The sequence below is a fragment of the Bombyx mandarina genome, chromosome 28 (assembly GCF_030267445.1).
Source record: "Bombyx mandarina strain Sakado chromosome 28, ASM3026744v2".
In the NCBI taxonomy this organism is placed as follows: Eukaryota; Metazoa; Arthropoda; class Insecta; order Lepidoptera; family Bombycidae; genus Bombyx; species Bombyx mandarina.
The window spans coordinates 8,075,593-8,092,120 of NC_143233.1; the positions used below are offsets into that span (position 1 = coordinate 8,075,593).

The following is a 16,528-nucleotide window of genomic DNA, read 5'->3' on the forward strand; positions in this document are numbered from 1 at the left end:
AATATTTTCTTCTTCATTCTGTTCTACTGTTTCATCCGAATCTGACGATAAATCATTCTTTTCAATCTGATAATGAGGATCTGCGATACTATCATCTGATGAAAAATCTTTTTCTTCCTTATCTTCTTCACTTTCATCATTAATATTGGTCAATTCGATAGTTTTTGGTTCAGCTTGTATTTGTAAATTACTTTCTACTGCAGTCGAAGACGAGCAGGAAGATGAGCTAGAAGACGAGGATGACGATGAAGACGATGTAGATGGTGATCTTTGTCGCGAAACCAACTTATTTTCTTCTGAATTATTGCCTGAAACTCAATAAGCATTTATTTATTTACATAATAAATCCCAAAAAAACTGCAACTATTTGCAACAAGACGAACTACACATATTCTGAATAAAATAATATCAAAAAAATCTTCAACCGATTGAATTAAAATATGTATTTTCTTTTGCTTACCTGATGTGTTAATATAATTTATATCATTTTCTATATTTTCATCGCGACTACTTGCACATAGCGGCAAGCTGCTTTTAAGTATATTGGTACCTAAATTAATTTTAATAGTTAAATACTTAGTTGAAATAATAAATAAAATTGAGACAAAACTACATTTACATAAAATTTTAGGGAGGTGACCTTCTTGTTCACTATTCGTTAAATCATGTTGATCCTCATTTTCTTTATTTTTACTGGCCGCTTTTTTCAAATTTTCCAAGAATAGCATTCTTTCTGCCATCTTGAATAGCTCCAATATAGTTAATATTGCCTAAAAGTAGTAATAACGTAAATAATTAATTATCAATGAATATCACGTAAAAAATTAACTCAATATTTCTACCCCAAAATACCTTGAACACAGACGCATTTCGTAATAAGAAGCAAAAACATATCCATGTTTTTCAAAAATAACGACGTTTCTTATTTACGATACGAATAAAATCTGTTTATTTTTCATGAATATGGGCTCAAGTACGATAAAGTCGGTATAAAATATGATATCTTAAGCAATTACCCACATTTATTCAAGAATACAGGTGTAAATAAAAATAAGACATAAAAAGATACTTACTTTTATCAAAAACAACGACTAATCACCAAATATGATACTATTCTTGAAAATTTTCAACAAATATTGCAAACGAACTATAAGTACGTCGGTATTTACGAAAAATGACCGTGCATTCACTCCGCTGTCATCGGCTCAATTTTTTTTTTTTTTTTTCCTACCTATGCTGATAGCCTTGAGAGGCTATTTCAGCTTCGCCCTAACGTTAGTAGGTGAGCTCGCGGGGCTCAACCGGAGAGTTGCTAACACTGACCCTAGCAAGAGCAGTGCTTCGCAGAATCTACCACCGGATCGGAAACGCGACCCACTGAGAAGATCCGGCGAGAAACTCAGTGGGCTGTGTCTATGGGTTAGTTCGCTCGTCGAACCCTTCGTCGCAAGCGACGGGTTCGACGAGGACGGTGACCGGTGCTTGTGGTGCCTAAAAGCACCGTTAATGGATCAGGAGGATCCGTAATGACGTGCTTTGGGCGACGTCGACGGTTTACCATTCGGTCTACTGGGTCGGGTATGTAATTTCCAGCGGCTACGATGAGAGGGTTCTCATGTCGTGCCGCCTTCTCAAAATGGCGCAGCGATGCCGACTGTAGATACTTACTAACGGAGTCGAGCTCCAGGTCGTCGTGGAGATCCACATTCCTAAGGAACCAAGGCGCTCCGACGGCTATCCTGCAGAATCGTGATTGAATAACCTGAAGGGATTTCAAGTTGGTGCGGGCTGCGTGAGCGAACACTACGCTTGCATACGTCATGACGGGGCGTATACAAGTTTTGTAGAGAGTTACCTTATTTCGGAGGGACAGTTTGCTTCGACTACAAAGCATTGGATAGAGTCGTCCTAGAATAAACGCGGCGCGGTCGCGTACCGTTTTTATATGGGGACGGAATGTCATCCCTCTGTCGAGGGTGACGCCTAGATATTTGACCTTCGAGACCCACGGAATGGGCTGGCCAAAGAGAGTGATGGGACTAACGGCGGAGGTGTTTGCGCGCCTACTACGGAGTGGGATGCTCGAAGTGATGTTCGGAGGGCGACCCCTTTTGAAGAGCACCGCTGCGCTTTTCGTGGGGTTGATGTCTATTCGCCACTTCCGGAACCACTGTCCCAGGGTGGCTACTGCGATCTGGAGTCGCCGATGAAGCAGCGACATCTTCCTACACGAGTAGTAGATAGCCGTGTCGTCGGCGAAGAGCGCTAGATGGGTCTCCGGAGACCGGGGTATATCATTGATATACAAACTAAATAATAACGGGGAGAGCGCGGAGCCTTGCGGGACTCCGGCGGTCAGTTGACGGGGACGAGAACGAGTTCCCTCTACTCGATATCGAAACGAACGGTTCGACAAGAAGTCTCGTATGATGAGCACGAGTCTGTCTGGCACTCCCATGTTGTACAGTTTATAAATTAAACCGTTGTGCCAGACTTTGTCGAACGCCTTCGCGATGTCGAAGAAGAGGGCGCCGGTCGGGATTTGTTTACGCCTATTTAGTCCTATCAGAATGTGCTCCGTGAGGCGGTGCACTTGTTGTACGCACGAGTGTTTAGAGCGGAATCCGAACTGTTCGTCAATGAGAATTTTGTTCGCGGTAACAAAATCCCAGAGGCGTTTCCTAAGGAGCCGTTCGTAAATTTTTCCTATCGTCGAGAGGAGACTAATCGGACGGTAACTAGAAGTTTCGTTTGTCGGTTTGCCCGGCTTATGTATACCGATAACGTCCGCTTCTTTCCACACCGCGGGAAAGATGCAGTGCGTCATAGCGGCATTTAAAATTGTAGCCAACATTGCTATCAGTTGGACTGGCAAAAATTTTAGCGCGCGGTTGTGGATGCCGTCGGAGCCGGGTGCCTTCCTAGGTTGGAGGTTGTGGATCGCGTCTCTAACTTCGTCAGTGGTAATGGGGGGTAACGCGTCCGAGGGCGGCAGGGAAGCTCTGCGCTCGACCTCCCTGTCGACTAACTCGGTGTGTTCGGGGTCCGCGTGTTGAGTGCTGGTGGTGCACTGCTCTTGCAGTGCATCGGCCAGCAGCTCAGCCTTGTCATCGTCATCGAATGCCGGTGGTTGGCCTGAAGGGCGTATGAGGGGAGGCATAGTAGCGGTAGTTTCGGATTTGAGAGTCCTAGCTAGTCGCCAGTATGCTTGGTGGGAGGGCGCGAGTTGTTCTAGATAACTATGCCAATTATCGTTACGCGCGTCGCTTAAGCGGGAGTGGACTTCGCGTTGTAGACGACGCATCCGAATCCGGTTTGAATGCGTGGGAAGACGATCGTAGGCCCGGATTGCCGCGTTCCTAACTCTTAAGAGATTCCTAAGATCGGGGGACAGTCTGATGCGGTGGAAGCTGTCCTCCACATCGACTTCTTTTGAAGATCTAATGATCGCGGAAGAGATGTGATCGGTAATGATGTTTATGGATTCGACGGTGTCCTCGGGGGATGGATTCGAATCCGGGCCGCAAGGGAGGATTGGCGGAGCGGCGTCGGCTAGGCACGTGCCCAGCTTATTCCAATCCACCATGGTCCTCGTGACAGTGACTGGGTTGTGAGGGCGACCGAGCTGCATAACGACAGGTCGGTGGTCTGAGTCGAGCTCTGACATTGTTTCAATGGAACGTAAGCGCAGAGTTACGTTCCTAAGCAATGCCAGGTCTATAGTGCTCGGACGGAGCGCGATGTTATACGGATAACATGTTGGAGTTGGGGGACCGACTATTTCAAAGGTGAGGTCGTCTATAAACGCGTCGAGACGCCTACCGTTGACGTTTGTACGATGGCAGTTCCACCTAGTGTGGTGGCAATTTAGATCGCCTGCCAGGATGACAGAGTCTCCCATGCCGAACAGTGACTCGATGTCACTGCTCAGAAGGGGCTTGTCCGGGGGGAGATAAACGGATGCGATGACGATCGGCTGGTGTCCCGTCAGCGAGATACGGCACACTGACGCCTCGATATGTAAGAGCGAGGGAGTATCAAGAGGGACAACGTGCAGGGCCCGTCTATAGTAAATGGCAGTCCCGCCTTTGGAGGCGGTGAGTCTGTCATTCCTAACCATGACGTAGTTCGCGACTTTCGGGTCGCGACGCGAGGGCTTCAGACAGGTTTCCTGCACTAGTAGAATATCTACAAGATTATCGCGGAGGAATTCGAAAATTTGATCGCGTTGCCGCGCGAGTCCGTTAGCATTGTAGAATGCTAACGTAAGGGAATACGGTTTTTCTCTACCTTTTTGCGCCATTGATTACCGGTAAAGATTTTTATAAAGTGCGGGACACGGACTCGTATACGTCCATGTGATCGAACGCGGCCGCGAGTCTCTGTTCGGGGGTTACCGACCTACGTATCGCGTCTGCGAACGATCGCAGACGGTCGAAGTTAACAGCGGTGACGAAGTCGCGCACGAGCGCGAAGTCGTTGACGGCAGAGGGTTGCGGGGGGCGGAACGCGGGCGCGGGGCGAGGTGCGAGCAGGGGCTGGGGCGCGGGGCGTGTCGCGAGCGGGGGCGGGGGTGCGGTTTGCGTTCCCGCCTTCGTATACGGCAGCGGCTTTTTCCACGCTGAAACCGTGGGAACTGCAGCCGGCACGAAGGCAGGTTTCGGCACTGAGGGTGCCGAAGTCTTTGGGCCGACGGTTCGCGGAGCTGGGAGGGTTGAACGCTTGCGCGGAGCCCTAGGACATCCACGGTAGTTCGCGGGGTGCCCTTGCTTAAGGCATAGGACACAACTTGGGGGTTCGGTCGCGGTTTCCCTATCTCTAACGCAATCTAACGTAGCGTGATCGCCGAGGCACTTCACGCAGCGGGGACGCGCGTGGCAATTACGCGCCGAGTGGCCATATAGCTGGCATCTGTAGCACTGCCCGGGAGTGCCACGTTTATGGGGGGCTTCGATGGAGACCCCGGATAAGCCGCAAACTTTCGAGAGGCATGAAATTTTCTTTTTGGCCTCCGGGGTTGGCTCCAACGCGACAAGAATCATATTATAGGGCTGCTTGCCCCGCCCACTGTGCATCCGATGCACACTAACTATGGGGAGTGACTGAGCGATCAGATCCTCCTTAACGTAGTCGATGTCTAACTCCTTGGGGACTCCGCGTATTACTACGCGGAGCTCGCGGTCCTCCTGAAGAGCATAGGTGTGAAAACCTATGTTCTCCTTTCGGAGGTATGAAGAGAGGGCCCTATGGTCGCCCGGCGTTGCGACCTTTATCTGAATCCCATGCGCGACGTTACGCGCATGGGTGTAATTAATTTTGTTTGCCTGAAGGGCCTGGGATACTCGATTCCACGCTGTCTTCTCTTGAAGTATCAGCGGGGGCGGGGCAGCTACTTTAGGAGCGGGCGCGGGCTTGGGACGCGGCGGTGGGGTTACGCGGCGCGCGGAGTCCGACTCCGGTGTAACTACTACCTTCGGTCGAGAGGCGGGCGCGGATTTCGTTTGTTTTGTTGTGGAGCTCCGGGACTCCACGACGCGAGTACGTTTTTTACCGCGGGTAACCGTTTGGAACCCATCCGAGGTTCCGGGCTGTGGGCTGGGCGCGGATTCAAAGTCCATCTCCGATTCGGTATCGGAGCCTGAACTATTAGAGACAGAGCTATTAGAGACGATCGAGGTCGCGACGGACGAAGTCAGTGAGGCTGACGCAATAGACGCGGGCGCGGGGGTGGGGGTAGCGCTAGGCGCTATGTGAGCCGCATCGTCGGAACGTGCGCTCGAACTTAACGCGGCGGCGGGGGGCGCGCGGCGTGCCTCCGAGGCACGGTTGAAATACGCGGCGACGGACGCGGGGGGGAGGGATTGCCACGAGAGGCCCTATAGCTGAGATACTCGGCCCTAATTGACGGGTACCTATCCCGGAGGAACCCGACAATGTCCCTAGCACTATCACTGTCGCACACAAAATCTTCGCTCATCTTCGGTCTTCTTGCCCGGGGGGGCGGCCCCGGGACTTTTGTTGAACTCGCCGAAAGGCGAGGCCCCGGATAGGATTTGTAACCCCCCTGTGCTGCAGGACAGCAAGGAGCAGGGGGGGGGAATGCCTATGCCGTGAAAACGGCAATCGGCGGGGAAAAGGAAAGGAACCCGCTCGGGCTGTATAGTGCTACAGCAGGCAGAATCGCGAGCGGGGGTCTAGTCTTGAAAAAGACTGTTGTTTTTGGGAAGGGTTAGGAAATCGCTAGCCTGTGAGTGCCACAGGAAGCTGAACGTAGCGATTGGTTTTGCCTTGAAAAAGGCAGTTGGTAAGGGTGGGTTCGCGGTTACAAAACTTTAGCGCACAAAAATGGACCTCGATACGCAGATCGCAAGCGACCAACGGATCGGCACGTCCGCACTACTGAATTGTACGCACGATGTATTCACGGTCACTACACTGTCGAGCACAACTGTGAGTTCAGAGACGCAGCTCGCAAGCGGGCCACGGATCGGAATGCACGTCCGCGCACGACCGAGTCGTGAGCGAGAATCTTTTGATCGGCTCAACTGAGATCAGCCTCTATTTGTGATTACGCTACCAGTGTTTTGTCTCAAACGAATAATGACGCTGTCTCTTTTTAACAAATGTTTGCGCGAAATCGGCGTTACGTCTCTGTTTACGATAAAATATCAAAGATTTATGATCGTTTAGCATACAGTATTCAATTTGACAGAATTTTGAATTACGTCGATATTCTCGCAAACCAGCGATATGGGTAAACGTTTTGTATCACCAGTTTGTTTCTCATAAATACTGTCAAAAGAGCGTATTTTAGTTTTAGATATATATTTTTTTAATTTACCTATGCTTTGACTACTATTAACAGAATTTATACATAATTTTATCTTATTTTAAAAGATAGATAGACAATATAACAGGAAAAAAAAAAAAAAAAAAAAAAAAAAAAAAAAAAAAAAAAAAAAAAAAAAAAAAAAAAAAAAATGTTGCAAATATATGATTAACATTAAAAATATTACATGTCAAAACTTTAAAACACTCTCGTGTAAAATTAGTAAGTTTTGAGATTATACAGTTTTAGTGCGAGAAGACGATATTATGTGCGTTGATCTGAAGGCTAGGACGTATTGATTCCAAATGCAATTGAGCTTTCAAAATTAAGTATCATCTTTTTTCTGGTAAATTTATATTTAATAATTGTAAATAGACACGCTTTAACAAAAATCGACTCCAAATAGAAAAAAAAAAAATATTCCAAAACAAATTAAGATACACTAAAAACAATAATCATCGAAATCCTTTGGCGTGATGTTGAGTTATTGAGTTATTCATCTATTTGTCGCGCACGTACTTAATCCAAATTTAAGACTTAATATGGTTTTCTCATGGATACCATTATCATAACTGGACTAAATTGAAACGGGACCACACGGGAAGCGTCAGTTTTCTAATAAAAAAGGAATCATCAAAATCGATTCACCCAGTCAAAAGTTATGAGGTGACAAACATTAAAAAAAACATACAGTCGAATTGAGAACCACCTCTTTTTTGAAGTCGGTTAAAAAAACATTTATTCAATTGTAAAATACCCATATTTCACGTTTTGAATAGCATAAGCCAAACAATTTTTCGTGGCACCTTCTACCTAAGCCGGTCCCAAGCATTGAACCCTAGTATATTAAGAGGAATTAAATTGTCACTGGATACACCTAACCCACCCACAGCTCACCTTGAGAAATTCTTGTTTATCGATACACACTGGCGGTTAGTTTGTCAAACAAGTGTGTTAAAGCCAGGCGCGTCCAATTGCTGCATTGTACAAACAGTTCGGTTGAATTGTGTTTACCATGACGAATATTAGTAGTCTGAGGTATATATAGTCGATACGTTCATTGAGAAATCTTAATTAGTTTGGTTAGTGTCATAGATTATACACTTAATATATTTCATTGAGAAATCTTAATTAGTTTGGTTAGTGTCATAGATTATACACTTAATATGGTTAGTGTCGTTCCGACCACTCAGCCGAACGCACGTGACTATACTTAGAGCTATCACTCGATAAATAATCCCAAATTATAAACGACAAGCGGCCCGCTCCGGCTTCGCTCGTGTCGTTGTTTTAATTTTTATAAATAAATAAATAAATATTTACTAACAATCACGCCACGTTAACTGGTCCCGTGATAAGTTCGTAAAGAACTTGTGTTACAGGTACCAGATAACGGATATAAATGTAAGATTTTTATTATACACATACATATATTTAATATACATCCATAATCCTGGAAAAAGATATTTATATTTATCATACAAATATCTTTCCTTGGCGGGATTCGAACCCGCGACCCCCTTGTGTAGTGACCATGTCACTTACCACTACACCAGACGGCCGTTAAATTAAAAGAAAAATAAAAGAACACCTATTGCGGCATAGCTATAATAGTTTTCTGCCGTGAAGCTGTAATGCGTTTCGGATTGAAGAGCAGAGCAGCCGTTGTAACTATACTGAGACCTTAGAACTTGAGATATACAAAGTGGGTGGCGCATTTACGTTGTAAATGTCTATGGACTCCAGTAACCACTTAACACCAGGTGGGCTGTGAGCTCGTCCACCCATCTAAGCAATAAATAAAATAAAAAGTTAGACATATGGTGTCGCGATATTTTTTGTAAATAATAATGTGTTCTACAAAGTCGTAGTACATTATTTTATTCTATCATCAATAGTTTTCGCAGGGCACGCGATGTAAAGAATATTTTAGGTAATTTTTTACACCTTGGGTTACATTATTCGAGTTTTAGTAAGGATTCCAAATTTTTTTGAAAAAAGAAAATAGCTTATGTTACTTGGGTATAGCGTAGCTTCCAAACAGTGAAAGAATTTTCCAAATCGGTTCAGTAGTTTCGGAGCCTATTCAATACAAACAAACAAACAAATCTTTCCTTTTATAATATTAGCTTAGAAAAGCGAGTTACGTAATTTTTCTTGGAAGAACATAAACTATTGAAATTCACAATGAATCTAAATAAACTAGAATATCACGATTCGTTAAAAAATTATGAAGTACCTACATTTATATTCAATTCAACAAGGTCCTACGCTAAACGTGTTTCAAAATAACTGGCATGATCGTGATTGATTCTTTCGGTATTATCAATAGCCCTATAGTTACTATAATTTCCTTATAACCTATTGAAGTGCATCTTGTAAGCCCGCATGGGTTGGTACCACCACCCTGTCTATTTCTGTAGCGAAGCAGCCATGCCTTTCTGTTTGACGAGCGTAACAGCCGTCGTAGTACAGTGTGCTCAGTGCGAGTTTTTTAACGTTCTCGATAGCGTAAAAGTTAACTCAAATTTGTATGAAGTTAGAACAGTACCCCTAGCGGCAAACGAAGCTATTCCAACTCCATACAAATTTGAGTTATAGGGAAGTTAAAAAACTCGCACTAAGCACACAGAACCGAGACTTATATATAGCTCATGTTTCAAGGTGACGAAACTTACGTTGTTGATGGCTTTGGACTCTGACAACTTCGCACCAAGTGGTGTTGTGTTCGTTCACCCTTCTGTAATATAAAAAAATAAATATAAATCACCTTAAGCTGACAATGAAATGTAAGAGCTGCTATCCGTCCAACAGGATACTTAGTTGATAGTCACTTACATTTCGAGCTCGCAAAATACTAGTTACTAGTAACTACATACTACTACTACTACATACTGCTACTACTACTTTAAATTTTTGTTTAAATTGACTGGAAATCCCATGTGCCCGTGTGTCGAGCGACATAAAATCATGAAGCGTATTACCCCTACTCAGGTAGATTTCGTAACGAATTAATTAAGGTGTATTAGTGTGTATTAAAACAACACACTAATCATTGGCGAATGAGGTTGGGTTTTTAAATTGATAAAGTATATTATTTTTAATGGAAAAAATTGGTAACGACACCACTGTTTACCACTTTCGCTTTGCAACAATTTAAAACGATAGGACTGTTTGGTTTCTCTATTTTCCTGTTTAATAGCTTCGAGGGGCTATTCAGATTTATCTGGACTGGTAGGCGAGGGAGGTAAGCCTGAGAGACTACCTTCTTCTTCTTTAATCTTTTATCTTTCTTATTTTCTTTACTTTACCTTATTACCTTATTCTTTCTTTACCTTTCTTCTAATATCTTCCTTAGCAAAAGCAGGGCTTCGCTGAACCTACCACCGGATCGGAATCGCGACTCACTGAGAAGATTCAGTAAGAAATTCAGTAGAATGTGTCTATGGGTTAGTTTACGAATTTGATGAGAATTGCCATAAAATCGGGGACTATTTAAAAAACTAAACCGCTTGCGCTTGTAATTTTACTCCACACAGGATAGCACTAAACAGACTCTTCACTTAGCACTTAATAATATAGGCATGTATAAACCTCTATTAGTTCTAACGGTGCTTTTTTTTTGTTGCTTAAATGGGTGGACGAGCTCATAGCCCACCTGGTATTAAATTGTTACTGGAGCCCATAGACATCCACAACGTAAAAGCGCAGTTACAACGGCAATTTTTTTTTTTTTTCCAAATTTTAATCTTTCAACGGCTGTTCGGTAAGTTGCAAAAACCAAACAGCCTTTCAACCCTTGATATGTTTAATCTACGAAACATATACAAGGAATTTCATTATAAACCAACTCGTGGGAAAGACGGACGCTCGCACGCACACTTGTGAATTTTGATTAAATCCACTTTGTACAACGGAATCTTACGAAGCCAGTTTCTTCGTTTGCCCCGAGAAATATATCTGGAAACGGTGCAGCATGTAAAATATTGGAGTTTTAAGTATTAATAAGCTACTGCATTGTTTTGAGCGTGGCGACCGAATCAAGAAATTCTGTAACGAAAATAAAACCTAACACCCCCACTCCGCCTACCATGTAGCTCGCGTTCAACACATTCACACGTTGCGCTTGTTTAGTGTTTGTGAATAAGCGCGTGGTGTGATGTCGCACTGCATGCGCATTGTTAGAAGTCTGCCCATCTCTCTCTCGCGCGGTCTAGCTTATGAGTATGAAAGGGACAGTTAATGTTTTGCTTTTGCTAACGTTTATAAATATCATTATCATCATAATCGGTTGCTCTTGGCAGAGCAGTCGTGGTCATGTGGAATTCTTGCTCATTAAAGCCTTGACAGATGTTTTCCACAGTTTGCGAACCGAGGCCCGGCGCACACACTCGTTAAGTGGGGTTTCAGTAAGGTCTTTCACCTGAACTCATTATTGCTGTATTTAAACATGTTTATAGCTATTCGCTCTGGACTGTTGTTGAAATAGACAAATAATCGTTGATAATAAGTTGCCGCACTAACAAATTTCACCAAGTTTCATTTTATTCTATTATTTTTAAATAATTATAATAATTTATTATTTTTGGAACGAAGTTCCTTCGGCAGGCTTGGAGGAGATAGGGATTTCGCTGCGCGACCGAACTGAAAAAAATATGATAGTAAAAACCGTAAGAAAAAGTCCGTGGAATAAGGCCTTGTTTTCCGCACAGCGATATTTCACCGCGCGATATTTTTCTCGTAATTCTTTTTTTTTTTTATATATGGAACTTCGTTCCTATCCGGTGTCCCACGACACCACACATCTTTTTTTATTGACTAAATTAATGGACGAGCCTACCTGATCTTAAGTAGTCACCGGAGTCCAAAGACATCTTTTTTTTTTTTTTTTTTTATGATTGAAAGTTTACTGGTGGCCCGAAGGCCTTTCCAGTTTCACCAGGACAGGTGGGCGAGCAAAGGCTCAGCCAAGAGGGGTGGGATTTGCTAACAACTGCCCGAGCGCCTCCGAAGGAGACCTAACAACTCAAGAGCAATTGTTTCGCGAATGAATCTACTACCGGATCGGAATCGCGACCCGCTGAGAAGATCCGGCGAGAAACTCAGCGGGCTGATGCATGGGTTAGGTTGCACGTCGACCTCTTTGTCGAGTTCGACGAGTACGGTTACCGGGGTCCCTAAGCCTGCCCCTAGTATTAGAGCTGAAGGCATCTAATGCAAAGGTTATTGGATCTGATGGATCCGTAAGGACGTGTCTAGGGCGTCGACGGTGACTGGCTCCTGCATGATCAGGATTCGGGGAGTAGTCAGCGGCGGCAACGATAAGGCGATTATCATGACGCATAGCCTTATCGAAGTATCGTTCCGACGCTGACTTCATGTATTTCCGAATTGATTCGAGGCCCAGGTCGTCGTGTAGGTCAACGTTCCTCACGAACCATGGAGCCCCGACAGCTAACCTGCAAAAGCGGGATTGTACGGATTGGAGGGTGTCTATGTGTGTGCGGGCCGCGTGAGCGAACACCACACTCGCGTAAGTCATGACGGGCCTCATGCAAGTTTTGTAAAGTGTCACCTTGTTCCGAAGGGACATTTTACTCCGCTTACAGATCATGGGGTAGAGTCTACCGAGAATAAACGCGGCACGGTCACGGACTGATTTTATATGCGGGCGGAATGTCATCGATGCATCCAGGGTAACGCCCAGGTATTTGACCTTCCTGGCCCAGGGTATGGGTTGTCTAAAGAGAGTAATCGGGGGTGTGAGATTCCTCCTCCTAATCCGGGAGGAAATCCGTGTGGAGCTTCCCCTCTGAAATAGCACCGCAGTACTTTTCGCTGGGTTGATGTCTATGCGCCATTTTCGGAACCACTGTCCTAGGGCTAGGGCTGCGCTCTGAAGCTTCTTCGCGATTAGGGACTTATTTCTACTAGAATAGTAAACAGTCGTGTCGTCGGCGAATAAAGCTAAATGGGTCGGCGGCGACCGGGGAATATCGTTGACGAATAAGCTAAATAGGAGGGGTGAGAGGACAGAGCCTTGCGGGACTCCAGCTGTGAGAGATCGTGGGGAGGAGCGGGTTCCCTCGACTCGATATCGAAAAGCCAAAGACATCTACAACGTACACGATGTTATTCCTTCAGCGTTGAAGTCAATCGTGAACATTTGTTAAGTACGTATTTTATTAGAAAAATCGGTACCTTCCGGCGGGATTCGAACACCGATGCATTGCTACATACGAATGCACCGGACATCTTAACATTTAGGCCATGACGATTTAATTCATTATTATTTATTGTTATTAATATTAAGCACTTTCATTATTAAATGTGTTATTTCTTATTAAACAAATTTCCCTTCCCAGTCAACATACACTTCCTACTAACTATCCCCACTAAAAACGAAATCTATTCGCTTGGGTTTTTATTTGGCGCTAACAGTACAAAATTATAGTTCAACTAACGGCCCGCTCCGGCTCCGCTCGGGTCTTTAACAAAAATTTCAACGTTATTTGACGTTGTTTTATTTTTTAAATAAAAAAACGCTTATTGCGGCATAACTATAATAGTTAGACATATGCTGCCGCGACACTTTTTATAAATAATAATGTGCTCTATAAAGTGGTAATACATTATTTTATTCTATCATCAATCGTTTCCGCAGGATACGCGAACTAAAGAATATTTTAGGTAATTTTTTTACACCTTGGGTTACATTATTGGAGTTTTAGTAAGGATCCCTAATATTTTTCAAAAAAAGATTATAACGTATGTCACTCGGGGATAGTGTAGCTTCCAAACAGTAAAAGAATTTTTCAAATCGGTTCAGTAGTTTCGGAGCCTATTCACTACAAACTAACAAACAAACAAATCTTTCCTCTTTATAATATTAGTATAGAAGTATAGATTAACTAATCATTTGAAAGCTAAATCTGTAAAACTAAATTCAATATTCTTCATGCCTTAAAGCTTAGTATAATGTCTAGTATAATTACGTCGATACCTCCACTATCTGAGATTGGCAAAGCTGTACTTTAATATAACTAACAAAGGCTATAAAAACTTTCACAATTTTCATTTTACCTCTTTCTAATTCAGTATGCATATTAGATCTACCGATAACCTGGAATATCTATATGTGATATATGTTTTAGAATGAAGTTCCTTATGGGACGGTGCGGAGGGGTACCCTAACCGGGAAAAAACGTCCTTAACGTAACACACAGTGTACGACTTAACTTTGTAATAACGTACAAAAAAAATAACATATTTTTTTATCATTCATTGACCACGATCACAGAGCGTTCGTTTGCGCAATACACTAACTTTTATGCAAGCAACCGTGAATGAAGTGTACCACAATAAGTTCGCACGTTACCGAATGACCGTGTTTTTTTTTTCCCCTACCTATGCTGATAGCCTTGAGAGGCTATTTCAGCTTCGCCCTAACGTTTGTAGGTGAGCTCACGGGGCTCAAACCTGACTACGATGCTAACACGAACCCTAGCAAGAGTCGTGCTTCGCAGAATCTACCACCGGATCGGAAACGCGACCCACTGAGAAGATCCGGCGAGAAACTCAGTGGGCTGTGTCTGAGAGTATGACCGTGGGTTGTTGCGAAACCTCCAGTTTTATTTTCTTATACCTCGAATAGAACTTAAAATTAATATTTTAATAATAAGGAACTTCGTTCCTATCCGGTGTCCCACGACACCACACATCTTTTTTTTATACTGAGTATGCAATAAAGATTACTCTTCTACACAGTCCGTCTGTTTCGACTGGGAAACAAAGCTATTACGTATTTCCTTGTAAATACTGGGTATCTACATAAGGAATTAGAACTTCGGCAATTTCGTCACTAGATACAATTGTTCACACGACAAGTTCTAAATTAAACCTATTTTTATATAAGTGAAAAACGCATTGCAATTATATACGCCATTATTAGGTTTGTCACAAAACAAACGCTTTGGAAGAAGTGACTAAAAAAATATTCCTGAAATATCCGTAAAAACTGCTGTAGATTTATATATTATAGTATAGTATAGATAAAAGACAAGATTAACTCGTTTCTTAATGAGGCTCTTGGAAATCGAAATCACAATTAAACCAGTATAAATATATCAATCACAAACAGAGGTGCGCTATGAATTAATGGGCGGCCATTGTTCTTGAACACCGAACGTCAAAGATTAATGAACAAACATTGTGTAGAAGGTGGTGTAATGAATTTTTTGACAATACTATAATGAGATGTCGTTTTTTTCTCTTTCTTTTTATTGCTCAGATGCGTGGACGAGTTCACGGCCCACCCGGTGTTAAGTGGTTACTGGAGCCCATGGACATGTACAAGCGCCACCCACCATGAGATATAAGTTTTAAGGTCTCAGTATAGTTACAACGGCTGCTACACCGTTCAAACCGAAACGCATTACTGCTTCCGGCAGATATAGGCGGGGTACTTACCCATGCGGACTCACAAGAGGTCCTACCACCAGTAATTACGCAAATTATAATTCTGCGGGTTTGGTTTTTATTACACGATGTTATTCCTTCACCGGAACGAAGAAATTCGACGGAGAACCAAAGTCGACGACATAGCTCTCAAAGCTAGCAGGCTGAAGTGGCAATGGGCCGGTCACATCTGTCGAGCCAGCGACGCCAGGTGGGGGAGGAAAGTCCTCGAATGGAGGCCACGGATGGGTACAAGGAGCGTGGGGCGTCCTCCAACCAGGTGGACTGACGACTTAGTGCACACGGCGGGAAGTCGTTGGATGCGGAAGGCGGAGGACCGCATTATGTGGAAGGCATTGGGGAAGGCCTATGTCCAGCAGTGGGCAGATAAAGGCTGATGATGATGATGATGATTCCTTCACCATGGAAGTCAATCGTGAATATTTCTTAAATACGTATTTCATTAGTAAAATTGGTACCTACCCGCCAGCGGGATTCGCACACCGTTGCATCGCTAGATAAGAATGCACCGGACGTCTTATCTTTTAGGTCACGATGACTTCAAAAAATGTGAAACGCTTCACGATTTTGCGTGTCATCCTTGCGCAGGGGCCATGCTAATCTTCTCTGTATCGTTCCAATTTCTAGTATAACGAAAGTACTGATCGAGGTAATCCTAAAATATCAAGAGTAAAAAATTAAAAAAGTAAAAAATATTGGAGTGAAGACCTCGTACTGGACGTCGTCACGTCGGAGGACAATCAATGAGGCGGATCGACGACCTAGTCAAAATATCTGGTAGGGATTGGATGCGAAAGGCAAGAGACCGAAGGGAATCCAGTGAATGTGAGGAGACCTACACAGAAGACACGTGTTGAAGAAAAAACAAGATAAAACTTTAGAAAAAAAAAAACAGATTAGCCCCAGAAATTAGCCGTTTAGCTTCTTCTTCTTCTTTTCATTATCCACTACAAGGGATAGGTTCAGCATGTCCTCTTTTTACATTAACGTCTTCTCTGCACTAGCACTCTTCTCACGCATATCTTTCACCAAGTCCATCAAAGTATTTATATGACGTCCTGTCCTTAGATTACCTACCTTTTTAGCCTAACTCAGTCACAGAATCCGCTGTGTTTCTCGCCGGATCTTTTCAACGCGTCACCATTCCGATCTCGTAGTAGATGCATTCGCGAAACAGCTGTCCTTGCGCTGTTAAGTATCTTTGAGAGGCGCTCGGGCAGT

At 43.7% G+C, this 16,528-nt stretch overlaps 1 pseudogene; it reads right to left on the reverse strand.

Annotated features, from left to right (window-relative positions):
* Positions 1–15,850: 15,850 nt before the first annotated feature.
* On the reverse strand, positions 15,851–15,948 carry LOC149499724 (U6 spliceosomal RNA; annotated as a pseudogene).
* Between the last annotated feature and the right edge of the window lie 580 nt (positions 15,949–16,528).